At 38.8% G+C, this 17,494-nt stretch overlaps 1 non-coding gene across 1 annotated transcript; it reads left to right on the top strand.

The window, feature by feature from the left end:
- Nucleotides 1–13,654: 13,654 nt before the first annotated feature.
- Nucleotides 13,655–13,762, top strand: LOC130942529 (small nucleolar RNA R71). The gene has a single exon (XR_009071096.1). It is a non-coding gene; the product is annotated as a small nucleolar RNA R71 (small nucleolar RNA).
- The last annotated feature ends 3,732 nt before the right edge of the window (nt 13,763–17,494 follow it).

Raw genomic sequence — 17,494 nt, forward strand, 5'->3', positions numbered from 1 at the left:
TGTGGAAAAGGATTTCAAGGAAAAGTTGAAGTTCAAGGACAAAGCATCTCCAAAACTCCAACATATTTCCATTACTGCACAACAAGTAACGCTTTTTTATTCTCTTTTATTTTTCCAATCTAATAATTCCAACTGATAATTTTAATTAATATCCTAACTAAGAATAATAAGATAAACATAGCTTGATTCAAACCAATAATCTCCGTGGGATCGACCCTTACTCACGTAAGGTATTACTTGGACGACCCAGTGCACTTGCTGGTTAGTTGTGCGGATCACAAATTCGTGCACCAGCTGTATGTAGGGCATCACCGTTGTCAATGGCTACATCCCATCCTCTCAGTGAAAAAGGTCCAAATGCTCTGTCACGGCACGGCTAATCATCTGTCGGTTCTCGATCACGTCGGAATAGAATCCCTTGATTCTTTTGCATTTGTCATCACGCCCAACAATCGCGAGTTTAAAGCTCGTCCTAGTCATTCAAACCCGGAATCCTACTCGGAATACCACAGACAAGGTTTAGACTTTCCGGATTCTCATGAATGCCGCCATCAATTCTAGCTTATACCACGAAGACTCTGATCTCACGGAATGGAAGGCTCGGTTGTCAGGCGAGGGCAACCATGCGTCGTGCATCAGGAATCCAAGAGATATACGCTCTAGCTCTCGCTTGTAGAACAGAAGTGGTTGTCAGGCACGCGTTCATAGGGACGGATGATTATGAGTGTCACGGATCATCGCATCCATCATATTGAAGTACGAGTAGTATCTTAGAACAGAAATAAGATTGAAATTGAATAAAAGATAGTAGTAATTACATTAAAACTTGAGGTACAGCAGAGCTCCACACCCTTAATCTATGGTGTGTAGAAACTCCACCGTTGAAAATACATAAGTGATGAAGGTTCAGGCATGGCCGAATGGCCAGCCCCCAAAACGTGATCACAGGATCAAAAATACAATTCAGGATCTAGGATCGGTCAAAAGACTCTGAATACAATAGTAAAATATCCTATTTATACTAGACTTGCTACTAGGGTTTATAGAAGTAAGTAATTGATGCAGAAATCCACTTCCGGGGCCCACTTGGTGTGTGCTTGGGCTGAGCTTGAGCTTTACACGTTCAGAGGCTTCTTTTGGAGTTGAACGCCAAGTTGTAACGTGTTTTTGGCGTTCAACTCTGGTTCGTGACGTGTTTCTGGCGTTTGACTCCAGAATGCAGCATGGAACTGGCGTTGAGCGCCAGTTTACGTCGTCTAATCTCGCATAAAGTATGAACTATTATATTATGCTGGAAAGCTCTGGATGTCTACTTTCTAACGCCGTTGAGAGAGCACCATTTGGAGTTTTGTAGCTCCAGAAAATCCATTTCGAGTGCAGGGAGGTCAGAATCCAACATCATCAGCAGTCCTTTGTCAGCCTCCTTATCAGAGTTTTGCTCAGGTCCCTCAATTTCAGCCAGAAATTACTTGAAATCACAGAAAAACACACAAACTCATAGTAAAGTACAGAAATGTAAATTTAGCATAAAAACTAATGAAAACATCCCTAAAAGTAACTATATCCTATTAAAAACTATCTAAAAACAATGCTAAAAAGCGTATAAATTATCCGCTCATCACAACACCAAACTTAAATTGTTGCTTGTCCCCAAGCAACTGAAAATTAATTAGGATAAAAAGAAGAGAATATACTATAATCCCAAAATATCAACGAATATTAATTCTAATTAGATGAGCGGGACTTGTAGTTTTTTGCTTCTGAACAGTTTTGGCATCTCACTTTCTCCTTTGAAGTTTAGAATGATTGGCATCTCTAGGAACTTAGAATTTCAGATAGTGTTATTGATTCTCCTAGTTAAGTTCGTTGATTCTTGAACACAGCTACTTTTATGAGTTTTGGCCGTGGCCCTAAGCATTTTGTTTTCCAGTATTACCACTGGATACATAAATGCCACAAACACATAGCTGGGTGAACCTTTTCAGATTGTGACTCAGCTTTGCTAAATTCCCCAGTTAGAGGTGTCCAGAGCTCTTAAGCACACTCTTTTTGCTTTGGATCATGACTTTAACCACTCAGTCTCAAGCTTTTCACTTAGACCTGCATGCCACAAGCACATGGTTAGGGACAGCTTGATTTAGCCGCTTAGACCTGGATTTTTATTTCCTTGGGCCCCCTATCCATTGATGCTCAAAACCTTGGATCCTTTTTACCCTTTCCTTTTGGTTTTAAGGGCTATTGGCTTTTTCTACTTGCTTTTTCTTTTTCTTTCTAATTTTTTGCCATATATATATATATATACATATATATATATATGTATATATATATATATATATGTATATATATATATATATATATATTTTTGCAAGCTTTTGCTTTTTCACTGCTTTTTCTTGCTTCAAGAATTAATTTTCATGATTTTTCAGATTATCAATAACATTCTCTTTGTTCATCATTCTTTCAAGAGCCAACAATTTTAACATTCATAAACAACAAGATAAAAAATATGCACTGTTCAAGCATTCATTCAGAAAACAAAAAGTATTGTCACCACATCAATATAATTAAACTAAATTCAAGGATAAATTCGAAACTCATGTACTTCTTGTTCTTTTGAATTAAAAACATTTTTCATTTAAAAGAGGTGAAGGATTCATGGAATTTATTCATAGCCTTAAGACATAAACACTAGACACTAATGATCATGTAGTAAAGACACAAACATAAATAAATATGAGCATAAAATTGAAAAATAGAAAAATCAAGAACAAGGAATGAGTCCACCTTAGTGATGGTGGCGCTTTCTTCTTGAAGAACCAATGATGTCCTTGAGCTCTTCTATGTCTCTTCCTTGCCTTTGTTGCTCCATCCCTAGTGATTTTGGTGCTCCTAACCTTAGTTGTTCCCAATAGTTGTGTGGAGGGAAATGTATCCCTTGAGGTATCTCAGGGATTTCTTGATGAGGTCCATGAGTGGGCTCTCTTGATGTGCAGTCAAATGCTCTATTACTAAGCTATGGACCCTTTAGATGAATCTTTCCATCTCCCATAACCTAGAGGTGGAAGCAATTGCCTTCCCTTTCCTCTTTCTTGAGGTTTCTCTGGCCTTAGGTTCCATCAATGGTTATGAAAAAATAAAAAGCTATGCTTTTACCACACCAAACTTAGAATGTTGCTCGCCCTTGAGCAAAAGAAGAAAGAATAGAAGAAGAAGAAGATATGGAGGAGAGGGAGAGAGGTGTGTATTCGGCTATGTAGGGTGGGTTTGGGTGGGAAAGAGATGATAGATGTGAGTGGTGAAGAGTTAACAGGGAAGAGAGATTGAGGTGATTGGTGAAGAAGAGAGAAGGTGAGTTGAGGTAGGTAGGAATCCTGTGGGGTCCAAAGATCCTGAGGTGTCAAGGATTTAACATCCCTGCACCAATGAGGCGTGTAAAACGCCCTCTGCACGCAATCCTGGCGTTCAACGCCAGATTGATGCTTGTTTCTGGCATTGAACGCCAGCTTCATGCTTGTTTTGGGCGTTCAATGCCTATCTGCAGCATGTTTCTGGCGTTGAACGCCAGTTCCATGCTTGTTTCTGGCGTTCAGCGCCAACTTTCCTCAGGGTGTATTCCTGGCATTTAAATGCCAAGATGTTGCTTGTTTCTGGCATTCAACGCCAGATCCATGCTCTGTTCTGGCGTTGAACGCCAGCCAGATGCTCCTTACTGGCGTTTGAACGCCAGTAAGTCCTTCCTCTAGGGTGTGAGTTTTCTTCTGCTGTTTTTGATTCTGTTTTAAATTTTAGTATTTTTTTTCGTGACTCCACATGATCATGAACCTAATAAAACATAAAAGAACAATAAAAATAAAATAAAATTAGATAAATAAAAATTGGGTTGCCTCCCAATAAGCGCTTCTTTAATGTCAATAGCTTGACAGTGGGCTCTTATGGAGCCACACAGGTGATCAGGTCAATGTTGTAGACTTCCAACACCAAACTTAGAGTTTGGATGTGGGGAGTCAACACCAAACTTAGAGTTTGGTTATGGCCTCCCAACACCAAACTTAAAGTTTGATTGTGGGGGCTTTGTTTGACTCTGTACTGAGAGAAGCTTTTCATGCTTCCTCTCCATGGTTGCAGAAGAAGATCCTTGGGTCTTAAATACAAGGTAGTCCCCATTCAATTGAAGGACTAATTCTCCTCTGTTAACATCTATCACAGCTCCTGCTGTGGCTAGGAAAGGTCTTCCAAGGATGATGCATTCATCCTCCTCCTTCCTAGTGTCTAAGATTATAAAATCAGCAGGGATGTAAAGGCCTTCAACCTTTACCAACATGTCCTCTACCAATCCATAAGCTTGTCTTACTGACTTGTCTGCCATTTGTAATGAGAATATGGCAGGCTGTACCTCAATGATCCCTAGCTTCTCTATTACAGAGAGTGGAATAAGATTTATGCCTGACCCTAGGTCACACAGAGCCTTTTCAAAGGTCATGGTGCCTATGGTACAGGGTATTAAGAATTTACCAGGATCTTGTTTCTTTTGAGGTAAAGTTTGCTGAACCCATGTATCTAGTTCACCAATGAGCAAGGGAGGTTCACCTTCCCAAGTCTCATTACCAAACAACTTGGCATTCAGCTTTATGATAGCTCCTAGATATTGAGCAACTTGCTCTCCAGTTACATCTTCATCCTCTTCAGAGGAAGAATAGTTTTCAGAGCTCATGAATGGCAGAAGGAGGTTTAATGGGATCTCTATGGTCTCTATATGAGCCTTAGATTCCTTTGGGTCCTCAATAGGGAATTCCTTCATGGTTGGGAGACGTCCCATGAGGTCTTCGTCATTGGGATTCACGTCCTGCCCTTCCTCCTTGCATTCGGCCATATTGACTATATCAATGGCCTTGCACTTTCTCTTTGGATTCTCTTCTGTATTGCTTGGGAGAGTACTAGGAGGAGTTTCGGTGACTTTTTTACTCAGCTGGCCCACTTGTGGCTCCAGATTTCTAATGGAGGACCTTGTTTCACTCATGAAGCTTAAAGTGGCCTTAGACAGATCAGAGACTATATTTGCCAAGTTAGAGGTGCTCTGCTCAGAATTCTTTGTTTGTTGCTGAGAAGATGATGGAAAAGGCTTGCCATTGCTAAACCTGTTTCTTCCACCATTATTAAAGCCTTGTTGAGGCTTTTGTTGATCTCTCCATGAGAAATTTGGATGATTTCTCCATGATGAATTATAGGTGTTTCCATAAGGTTCACCCATGTAATTTACCTTTGCCATTGCAGGGTTCTCAGGATCATAAGCTTCTTCTTCAGAAGATGCCTCTTTAGTACTGTTGGATGCATTTTGCCATCCATTCAGACTTTGAGAAATCATGTTGACTTGCTGAGTCAACATTTTGTTCTGAGCCAATATGGCATTCAGAGCATCAATTTCAAGAACTCTCTTCCTCTGAGGCGTCCCATTATTCACGGAATTCCTCTCAAAAGTGTACATGAATTGGTTATTTGCAACCATTTCAATAAGTTCCTAAGCTTCTGCAGGCGTTTTCTTTAGGTGAATGGATCCACCTGTAGAGTGGTCCAGTGACATTTTAGAGAACTCAGACAGACCATAATAGAATATATCTATCATGATCCATTCTAAAAACATGTAAGAAGGACACTTTTTGGTCATCTGCTTGTATCTTTCTCAAGCTTCATAGAGGGATTCACAATCTTTTTGCTTGAAGGTCTGAACATCCACTCTAAGCTTGCTCAGCTTTTGAGGAGAAAAGAACTTAGCCAAGAAGGCCGTGACCAGCTTATCCCAGGAGTCCAGGCTATCTTTAGGTTGAGAGTCCAACCATGCTCTAGCTCTGTCTCTTACAGCAAAAGGGAAAAGCATGAGCTTGTAGACTTCAGGATCTACTCCATTAGTCTTAACAGTCTCACAGATCTGCAAGAACTCAGTTAAAAACTGGTAGGGATCTTATGATGGAAGTCCATGAAACTTGCAGTTTTGTTGCATTAGAGCAACTAATTGAGGTTTCAGCTTAAAATTGTTTGCTCCAATGGCAGGAATTGAGATACTTCTTCCATCAAACTTGGACGTAGGTGCAGTATAATCACCAAGCATCCTTCTTGCATTATTGTTGTTGGGTTCGGCTGCCATCTCCTTTTCTTGTTCGAAAATTTCAGCAAGGTTGTCTCTTGATTGTTGTAATTTAGCTTCTCTTAGTTTCCTCTTCAGAGTCCTTTTAGGTTCTGGATCAGCTTCAACAAGAATGCCTTTTTCCTTGTTCTTGCTCATATGAAAGAGAAGAGAATAGAAAAAGAAGAGGAATCCTCTATGTCACAGTATAGAGATTCCTTTATGTTAGTAGAAGAAGAAGGAAATAAAGAAAGGAGAATCCAAACACAAGGGTGAGGATATGGGCAGAGATATGAGATGAATAGAAGTGTTAGTAAATGAATAAATAAATAGAATAAGATGAGAGACAGAAGTTTTCGAAAATAATTTTGAAAAGGAGTTAATGATTTTCGAAAATTAAGATAAGAAATAAAATAAAAATTAAACTTTAAAACAATTAGTTAATTTAAAAGAATTTTGAAAAAGAGGTGAGGTATTTTCGAAAATTAGAGAGAGAAAATTAGTTAGGTAGTTTTGAAAAAGATAAGAAACAAACAAAAGTTAATTGGTTAGTTTGAAAAAGATTTGAAAATCAAATTTGAAAAGATAAGAAGATAAGAAGATATTTTGAAATCAAATATTTGAAAAAGATAAAATTTTGAAAAAGATATGACATAAAAGATAAGATAAAAAGATATGATTAAAATCAAAATTGATTACTTTACTAACAAGAAACTAAAAGATAAGATTCTAGAATTTAAAGATTGAACATTTCTTAACAAGAAAATAACAAACTTCAAATTTTTGAATCAATCATATTAATTGTCAGCATAATTTTCGAAAATAAAGATAAAACTAAGAAAAAGATTTTTGAAAAATATTTAAAGGATTTTCGTAAATTAATAAGAAAAATGAAAAAGATTTAATTTTTGAAAAAGTTTTGAAAGGATAAGATTTTTAAAATTTGAAAATTTGACTTGACTTACAAGAAACAACTAATTTTTAAAAATTTTTGACTAAGTCAACCCAAATTTTCAAAATTTTGAGAGAAAAAAGGAAAAGATATTTTTTTTATTTTTGAATTTTTAATTATGAGAGAGAAAAACATAAAAAATGACTCACAACATGAAAATTATGAATCAAAACACATGATGCATGCAAGAACACTATGAATGTCAAGATGAACACCAAGAACACTTTGAAGATCATGATGAACATCAAGAACATATTTTTGAAAAATTTTTGATGCAAAGAAAACATGCAAGACACCCAACTTAGAAATCTTTCATGTTTAGACACTATGAATGCAAAAATGCACATGAAAAACATCATACAACACAAAACAAGAAAATTTAATGATCAAACAAGAAGACTTACCAAGAACAACTTGAAGATCATGAAGAACACTATGAATGCATGAATTTTCGAAAAATGCAAGAACAATATGAATATGCAATTGACACCAAACTTAAAAGTTGACTCAAGACTTAAACAAGAAACACAAAATATTTTTATTTTTATGATTTTATTATTATTTTTTTTGTATTTTATTTTATATTTTTTGAAAAACATATAGGAAAAAGAAAGTAATGAATTCAAAGTCCTCAATCCAAATCCTATGAATTAGACATGGATTATTAGGCAGCCAAGCTAAAACATGTTATATGAAACTCTAGAATCCATTCTTGAAAACTCTGAAAATTTTCGAAAATAGGTGATAAATTTTTGAAAGATTTTTTAAATTTTTTTAAAATAAAACAAAAAAGAAAATTACCTAATCTGAGCAACAAGATGAACCGTCAGTTGTCCAAACTCGAACAATCCCCGGCAGCGGCGCCAAAAACTTGGTGCACGAAATTGTGATCATCAACAATGGCTCCAATAACTTGGTAGCGCTCTCAAACGTGAATCACACTTAGTCACAACTCCGCACAACTAACCAGCAAGTGCACTGGGTCGTCCAAGTAATAAACCTTACGTGAGTAAAGGTCGATCCCACGGAGATTGTTGGTATGAAGCAAGCTATGGTCATCTTGTAAATCTCAGTTAGGCGGATAATAAATGGTTATGGAGTTTTCGAATAATAATAATAAATAAACAAAAAATAAAGATAGAAATACTTATGTAAATCATCGATGGGAATTTTAGATAGGCGTATGAAGATGTTGTGCTCCTTCTGAATCTCTGCTTTCCTACTGCCTTCATCCAATCCTTCTTACTCTTTTCCATGGCAAGCTGTATGTAAGGTGGTGCACGAAATTGTGATCACTATTTTTCACAACTCAAATAATCCCCGGTAATAAATCCAAAAACTTGGTGCTCAATACCATGGTATAAACACAACTTCGCACAACTAACCAGCAAGTGCACTGGGTCGTCCAAGTAATAAACCTTACGCGAGTAAGGGTCGATCCCACGGAGATTGTTGGTATGAAGCAAGCTATGGTCACCTTGTAAATCTTAGTCAGGCAGATTCAAATGGTTATGGATGATATATGAATAAAACATAAAGTAAAGATAGAGATACTTATGTAATTCATTGGTGAAAATTTCAGATAAGCGAATGGAGATGCTTTGTCCCTTCCGTCTCACTGCTTTCCTACTGTCTTCATCCAATCCTTCTTACTCCTTTCCATGGCAAGCTGTATGTAGGGTTTCACCGTTGTCAGTGGCAACCTCCCATCCTCTCAGTGAAACTGTTCAACGCACCCTGTCACGGCATGGCTATTCAGCTGTCGGTTCTCGATCATGTCGGAATAGAATCCAGTGATTCTTTTGTGTCTGTCACTAACGCCCCACAATCGCGAGTTTGAAGCTCGTCACAGTCATTCAATCATTGAATCCTACTCAGAATACCACAAACAAGGTTTAGACCTTCCGGATTCTCTTGAATGCCGCCATCAATTCTAGCTTATACCACGAAGATTCCGATTAAAGAATCCAAGAGATATCCACCCAATCTAAGGTAGAACGGAGGTGGTTGTCAGGCACACGTTCATAGGTGAGAATGATGATGAGTGTCACGGATCATCACATTCATCAAGTTGAAGAACAAGTGATATCTTAGAACAAGAACAAGCTGAATTGATTAGAAGAATAATAGTAATTGTATTAATACTCGAGGTACAGCAGAGCTCCACACCTTAATCTATGGTGTGTAGAAACTCCACCGTTGAAAATACATAAGAACAAGAGTGATCATTGGCCTCGGCCCTAGAGAGGGAACCAGAAGAACCAAGATCTGATCTAAGATCTAAAGTGATCAAAAGATGAAAATACAATAGTAAAAGGTCCTACTTATAGGGAACTAGTAGCTTAAGAATTACAAAGATGAGTAAAAGACATAAAAATCCACTTCCGGGCCCACTTGGTGTGTGCTTGGGCTAAGCATTGAAGCATTTTCGTGTAGAGACTCTTCTTGGAGTTAAACGCCAGCTTTTGTGCCAGTTTGGGCGTTTAACTCCCATTCTTGTGTCAGTTCCGGCGTTTAACGCCGGGCATTTTTGAGCTGATTTGGAACGCTGGTTTGGGCCATCAAATCTCGGGCAAAGTATGGACTATTATACATTGAAAAGCCCAGGATGTCTACTTTCCAATGCCGTTGAGAACGCGCCAATTGGGCTTCTGTAGCTCCAGAAAATCCAGTTCGAGTGCAGAGAGGTCAGAATCCAACAGCATCTGCAGTCCTTTTAGTCTCTGAATCAGATTTTTGCTCAGATCCCTCAATTTCAGCCAGAAAATACCTGAAATCACAAAAAAACACACAAAATCATAGTAAAGTCCAGAAAAGTGAATTTTAACTAAAAACTAATAAAAAATATACTAAAAACTAACTAAATCTACTAAAAACATACTAAAAACAATGCCAAAAAGCGTACAAATTATCCGCTCATCACAACACCAAACTTAAATTGTTGCTTGTCCCCAAGCAACTGAAAATCAAATAAGATAAAAAGAAGAGAATATGCAATGAATTCCAGAAACATCTATGAAGATCAGTATTAATTAGATGAGCGGGGCTTTTAGCTTTTTGCCTCTGAACAGTTTTGGCATCTCACTCTATCCTTTGAAATTCAGAATGATTGGCTTCTATAGGAACTCAGAATCCAGATAGTGTTATTGATTCTCCTAGTTAAGTACGATGATTCTTGAACACAGCTACTTTATGAGTCTTGGCCGTGGCCCAAAGCACTTTGTCTTCCAGTATTACCACCGGATACATACATGCCACAGACACATAATTGGGTGAACCTTTTCAGATTGTGACTCAGCTTTGCTAGAGTCCCCAATTAGAGGTGTCCAGGATTCTTAAGCACACTCTTTTTGCCTTGGATCACAACTTTATTTCTTTCTTTTTCTTTCTTTTTCTCTTTCTCCCTTTTTTTTTTCCTTTTTTTTTCACTGCTTTTTCTTGCTTCAAGAATCATTTTTATGATTTTTCAGATCCTCAGTAACATGTCTCCTTTTTCATCATTCTTTCAAGAGCCAACAATTTTAACATTCATGAACAACAGATTCAAAAGACATATGCACTGTTCAAGCATACATTCAGAAAACAAAAGTATTGCCACCACATCAAAATAATTAATCTGTTATAAAATCTGAAATTCATGCAATTCTTTTCTTTTTCAATTAAGAACATTTTTCATTTAAGAAAGGTGATGGATTCATAGGACATTCATAACTTTAAGGCATAGACACTAAGACACTAATGATCACAAGACACAAACATAGATAAACATAAGCATGATTTTCGAAAAACAGGAAAATAAAGAACAAGGAAATTAAAGAACGGGTCCACCTTAGTGATGGCGACTTGTTCTTCCTCTTGAAGATATTATGGAGTGCTTGAGCTCCTCAATGTCTCTTCCTTGCCTTTGTTGCTCCTCTCTCATGATTCTTTGATCTTCTCTAATTTCATGGAGGAGGATGGAATGTTCTTGGTGCTCCACCCTTAGTTGTCCCATGTTGGAACTCAATTCTCCTAGGGAGGTGTTGATTTGCTCCCAATAGTTTTGTGGAGGAAACTGCATCCCTTGAGGTATCTCAGGGATTTCATGATGAGTGGGGTCTCTTGTTTGCTCCATCCTTTTCTTAGTGATGGGCTTGTCCTCATCAATGAGGATGTCTCCTTCTATGTCCACTCCAACTGAATAACAGAGGTGACAAATGAGATGAGAAAAGGCTAACCTTGCCAAGGTAGAGGACTTGTCCGCCACCTTATAGAGTTCTTGGGCTATAACCTCATGAACTTCCACTTCCTCTCCAATCATGATACTATGAATCATGATGGCCCGGTCTATAGTAACTTCGGACCGGTTGCTAGTGGGAATGATTGAGCGTTGGATAAACTCCAACCATCCCCTAGCCACGGGCTTGAGGTCATGCCTTCTCAGTTGAACCGGCTTCCCTCTTGAATCTCTCTTCCATTGGGTGCCCTCTTCACAAATGTCTGTGAGGACTTGGTCCAACCTTTGATCAAAGTTGAACCTTCTAGTGTAAGGATGTTCATCTCCTTGCATCTGGTGTTCAACGCCAACTTCTTGCCCTTTCCTGGCGTTTAACGCCAGTCTGGTGCCCCTTTCTGGCGTTAAACACCCAGAATGGTGCCAGACTGGGCGTTAAACGCCCATTTGCTACCCTTACTGGCGTTTAAACGCCAGCAAGGTCTTCCTCCAGGGTGTGCTGTTTTTCTTTCTATTTTTCATTCTGTTTTTTCTTTTTCAATTGATTTTGTGACTTCTCATGATCATCAACCTACAGAAAACATAAAATAACAAAGGAAAATAGATTAAATATAACATTGGGTTGCCTCCTAACAAGCGCTTCTTTAATGTCAGTAGCTTGACAGAGGGCTCTCATGGAGCCTCACAGATACTCAGAGCAATGTTGGAACCTCCCAACACCAAACTTATAGTTTGAATGTGGGGGTTCAACACCAAACTTAGAGTTTGGTTGTGACCTCCCAACACCAAACTTAGAGTTTGACTGTGGGGGCTCTGTTTGATTCTGTTTTGAGAGAAGCTCTTCATGCTTCCTCTCCATGTTTACAGAGGGATATCCTTGAGCCTTAAACACAAAGGATTCTTCATTCACTTGAATGATCAATTCTCCTCTGTCCACATCAATCACAGCCCTTGTTGTGGCTAGGAAGGGTCTGCCAAGGATGATGGATTCATCCATGCATTTCCCAGTCTCTAGGACTATGAAATCAGCAGGGATGTAATGGTCTTCAACTTTTACCAGAACATTCTCTACAAGTCCATAAGCTTGTTTTCTTGAGTTGTATGCCATCTCTAGTGAGATTCTTGCAGCTTGCACCTCAAAGATCCCTAGCTTCTCCATTACAGAGAGAGGCATGAGGTTTACACTTGACCCTAAGTCACACAAAGCCTTCTTAAAGGTCATGGTGCCTATGGTACAAGGTATTGAAAATTTCCCAGGATCTTGTCTCTTTTGAGGTAATCTTTGCCTAGACAAGTCATCCAGTTCTTTAGTGAGCAAAGAAGGTTCATTCTCCCAAGTCTCACTACCAAATAACTTGTCATTTAGCTTCATGATTGCTCCAAGGTATTTAGCAACTTGCTCTTCAGTGACATACTCATCCTCTTCAGAGGAAGAATACTCATCAGAGCTCATGAATGGCAGAAGTAAATCCAATGGAATCTCTATGGTCTCAGTGTGAGCCTCAGATTCCCATGGTTCCTCATTAGGGAACTCATTGGAGGCCAGTGGACGTCCATTGAGGTCTTCCTCAATGGCGTTCACTGCCTCTTCCTCCTCTCCAAATTCGGCCATGTTGATGGCCTTGCACTCTCCTTTTGAATTCTCTTCTGTATTGCTTGGAAGAGTACTAGGAGGGAGTTCAGTAACTTTCTTGCTCAGCTGACCCACTTGTCCCTCCAAGTTTCTAATGGAAGACCTTGTTTCAGTCATGAAACTTTGAGTGGTTTTGATTAGATCAGAGATCATGGTTGCCAAGTCAGAGTGGCTCTGCTTAGAACTCTCTGTCTGTTGCTGAGAAGATGATGGAAAAGGCTTGCCATTGCTAAACCTGTTTCTTCCACCATTATTGTTGTTGAAACCTTGTTGAGGTCTCTGTTGGTCCTTCCATGAGAGATTTGGATGATTTCTCCATGAAGAATTATAGGTGTTTCCATAGGGTTCTCCCATGTAATTCACCTCTTCCATTGAAGGGTTCTCAGGATCATAAGCTTCTTCTTCAGATGAAGCATCCTTAGTACTGCTTGGTGCATTTTGCATTCCAGACAGACTTTGAGAAATCAAATTGACTTGCTGAGTCAATATCTTGTTCTGAGCCAATATGGCATTCAGAGTATCAATCTCAAGAACTCCTTTCTTCTGATTTGTCCCATTCTTCACAGGATTTCTTTCAGAAGTGTACATGAATTGGTTATTTGCAACCATTTCAATTAGTTCTTGAGCTTCTACAGGCGTCTTTTTCAGATGAAGAGATCCTCCAGCAGAACTATCCAATGACATCTTGGACAGTTCAGACAGACCATCATAGAAAATACCTATGATGCTCCATTCAGAAAGCATATCAGAGGGGCACTTTCTGATCAATTGTTTGTATCTTTCCCAAGCTTCATAGAGGGATTCTCCTTCCTTTTGTCTGAAGGTTTGGACTTCCACTCTAAGCTTACTCAATTTTTGAGGTGGAAAGAACTTTGCCAAGAAGGCATTGACTAGCTTTTCCCAAGAGTTCAGGCTTTCTTTAGGTTGTGAGTCCAACCATATCCTAGCTCTGTCTCTTACAGCAAAAGGGAATAGCATAAGTCTGTAGACCTCAGGGTCAACCCCATTAGTCTTGACAGTGTCACAGATTTGCAAGAATTCAGCTAAAAATTGATGAGGATCTTCCGATGGAAGTCCATGGAACTTGCAATTCTGTTGCATTAGAAAAACTAATTGAGGCTTAAGCTCAAAGTTGTTTGCTCCAATGGCAGGGATAGAGATACTTCTCCCATAGAAGTCGGGAGTAGGTGCAGTAAAGTCACCCAGCACCTTCCTTGCATTGTTGGCATTGTTGTTATTTTCGGCTGCCATAGGTTCTTCTTCCTTGAAGAATTCTGTTAGGTCCTCTACAGAGAGTTATGTTTTAGCTTCTCTTAGCTTTCGCTTCAAGGTCCTTTCAGGTTCAGGGTCAGCTTCAACAAGAATGCCTTTGTCTTTGTTCCTGCTCATATGAAAGAGAAGAGAACAAAAAAATGTGGAATCCTCTATGTCACAGTATAGAGATTCCTTGAGGTGTCAGAGGAAAAGAAAAATAGAAGGAAGAAGTAGAAGAATTCGAACTTATCAAGAGAGATGGAGTTCGAATTGTTCATTGAGGAATAGTGTTAGTCCATAAATAGAAAGATGTGAGAAGAAGGGAAGAAATTTTCGAAAATAAATTAAAAAGATTTTAAAAACATTTTGAAAAACAATAATTGATTTTCGAAAACCAAGAGTGGAGAAGAAATCAAGTGATTTTTGAAAATGAATTTGAAATTAGAAATAAAAAAGATATGATTGAAAACTATTTTGAAAAAGATGTGATTAAAAAGATATGATTGAAAAGTTATGGTTTTAAAAAGATGTGATTGAGAAGATATGATTTGAAAAAGATTTGATTTTGAAAAACTTTGAAAACTTGAAAAAAAATTTGCATTAATAAACAGAATCTTCCCTCTTGTGCCATCCTGGCGTTAAACGCCCAAAATGGTATCCATTCTGGCGTTTAACGCCCAAAGTGCTACCCTTTTGGGCGTTAAACGCCCAGCCAGGCACCCTGGCTGGCGTTTAAACACCAGTTTGCCTTCCTCACTGGGCGTTTTGAACGCCTAGCTTTTTCTGTATAATTCCTCTGCTACATGTACTGAATCTTCAGTTCTCTGTATTATTGACTTGAAAATAGAACCAAGATCAAATAAACAATGCATGCAAGACACCAAACTTAAAATGAGACACTGGACTCAAACAAGAAACATAAAAATATTTTTGGTTTTTCTGATTTTGTAATTTTTTTGGATTTTTTTTTTCGAAAATTCAGTGGAAAAGAAAATAAAGATATCAAAATTCTTAATGAGAATTCCAGGAATCATGCAATGTTAGTCTAAAACTTCAGTCTAAAGAAATTAGACATGGCTAGCCAAGCTTCAGCAGGACATTGCATTCAAGAGCTAAATTGATGAGAATCAATCAGCTTTGGTGATGATAAGAACATCACCTTGAAACACTAGAATTCATTCTTAAGAACTCTGAAGATAAAAACCTAATCTAACCAACAAGATGAACCGTCAGTTCTCCATACTCGAAACAATCCCCGGCAACGGCGCCAAAAACTTGGTGCACGAAATTGTGATCACTATTTTTCACAACTCAAATAATCCCCGGTAATGAATCCAAAAACTTGGTGCTCAATACCATGGTATAAACACAACTTCGCACAACTAACCAGCAAGTGCACTGGGTCGTCCAAGTAATAAACCTTACGCGAGTAAGGGTCGATCCCACGGAGATTGTTGGTATGAAGCAAGCTATGGTCACCTTGTAAATCATAGTCAGGCAGATTCAAATTGTTATGGATGATATATGAATAAAACATAAAGTAAAGATAGAGATACTTATGTAATTCATTGGTGAAAATTTCAGATAAGCGAATGGAGATGCTTTGTCCCTTCCGTCTCTCTGCTTTCCTACTGTCTTTATCCAATCCTTCTTACTCCTTTCCATGGCAAGCTGTATGTAGGGTTTCACCGTTGTCAGTGGCTACCTCCCATCCTCTCAGTGAAAATGTTCAACGCACCCTGTCACGGCACGGCTATTCAACTGTCGGTTCTCGATCATGTCGGAATAGAATCCAGTGATTCTTTTGCGTCTGTCACTAACGCCCCACAATCGCGAGTTTGAAGCTCGTCACAGTCATTCAATCATTGAATCCTACTCAGAATACCACAGACAAGGTTTAGACCTTCCGGATTCTCTTGAATGCCGCCATCAATTCTAGCTTATACCACGAAGATTCCGATTAAAGAATCCAAGAGATATCCACCCAATCTAAGGTAGAACGGAGGTGGTTGTCAGGCACACGTTCATAGGTGAGAATGATGATGAGTGTCACGGATCATCACATTCATCAAGTTGAAGAACAAGTGATATCTTAGAACAAGAACAAGCTGAATTGAATAGAACAACAATAGTAATTGCATTAATACTCGAGGTACAGCAGAGCTCCACACCTTAATCTATGGTGTGTAGAAACTCCACTGTTGAAAATACATAAGAACAAGAGTGATCATTGGCCTCGGCCCCAGAGAGGGAACCAGAAGAACCAAGATCTGATCTAAGATCTAAAGTGATCAAAAGATGAAAATACAATAGTAAAAGGTCCTACTTATAGGGAACTAGTAGCTTAAGAATTACAAAGATGAGTAAAAGACATAAAAATCCACTTCCGGGCCCACTTGGTGTGTGCTTGGGCTGAGCATTGAAGCATTTTCGTGTAGAGACTCTTCTTGGAGTTAAACGCCAGCTTTTGTGCCAGTTTGGGCGTTTAACTCCCATTCTTGTGCCAGTTCCGGCGTTTAACGCCGGGCATTTTTGAGCTGATTTGGAACGCCGGTTTGGGCCATCAAATCTCGGGCAAAGTATGGACTATTATACATTGCTGGAAAGCCCAAAATGTCTACGTTCCAACGCCATTGAGAGCGCGCCAATTGGGCTTCTGCAGCTCCAGAAAATCCACTTTGAGTGCAGGGAGGTCAGAATCCAACAGCATCTGCAGTCCTTTTAGTCTCTGAATCAGATTTTTGCTCAGATCCCTCAATTTCAGCCAGAAAATACCTGAAATCACAGAAAAACACACAAACTCATAGTAAAGTCCAGAAAAGTGAATTTTAACTAAAAACTAATAAAAAATATACTAAAAACCAACTAAATCTACTAAAAACAATGCCAAAAAGCGTACAAATTATCCGCTCATCATAAGGCGTCACTGTTGTCAATGGCTACATCCCATCCTCTCAGTGAAAAAGGTCTAAATACTCTGTCATGGCACGGCTAATCATCTGTCGGTTCTCGATCATGTCGGAATAGAATCCCTTGATTCTTTTGCGTTTGTCATCACGCCCAACAATCGCGAGTTTGAAGCTCATCACAGTCATTCAATCCCGAAATCCTACTCGGAATACCACAGACAAGGTTTAGACTTTCTAGATTCTCAGGAATGCCACCATCAATTCTAGCTTATACCACAAAGACTCTGATCTCACGGAATGGAAGGCTCGGTTGTCAGGCGAGGGCAACCATGCGTCGTGCATCGGGAATCCAAGAGATACACACTCTAGCTCTCTCTTGTAGAACGGAAGTGGTTGTCAGGCACGCGTTCATAGG

This window comes from Arachis stenosperma, chromosome 7, assembly GCF_014773155.1.
Source record: "Arachis stenosperma cultivar V10309 chromosome 7, arast.V10309.gnm1.PFL2, whole genome shotgun sequence".
Lineage (NCBI taxonomy): Eukaryota > Viridiplantae > Streptophyta > Magnoliopsida > Fabales > Fabaceae > Arachis > Arachis stenosperma.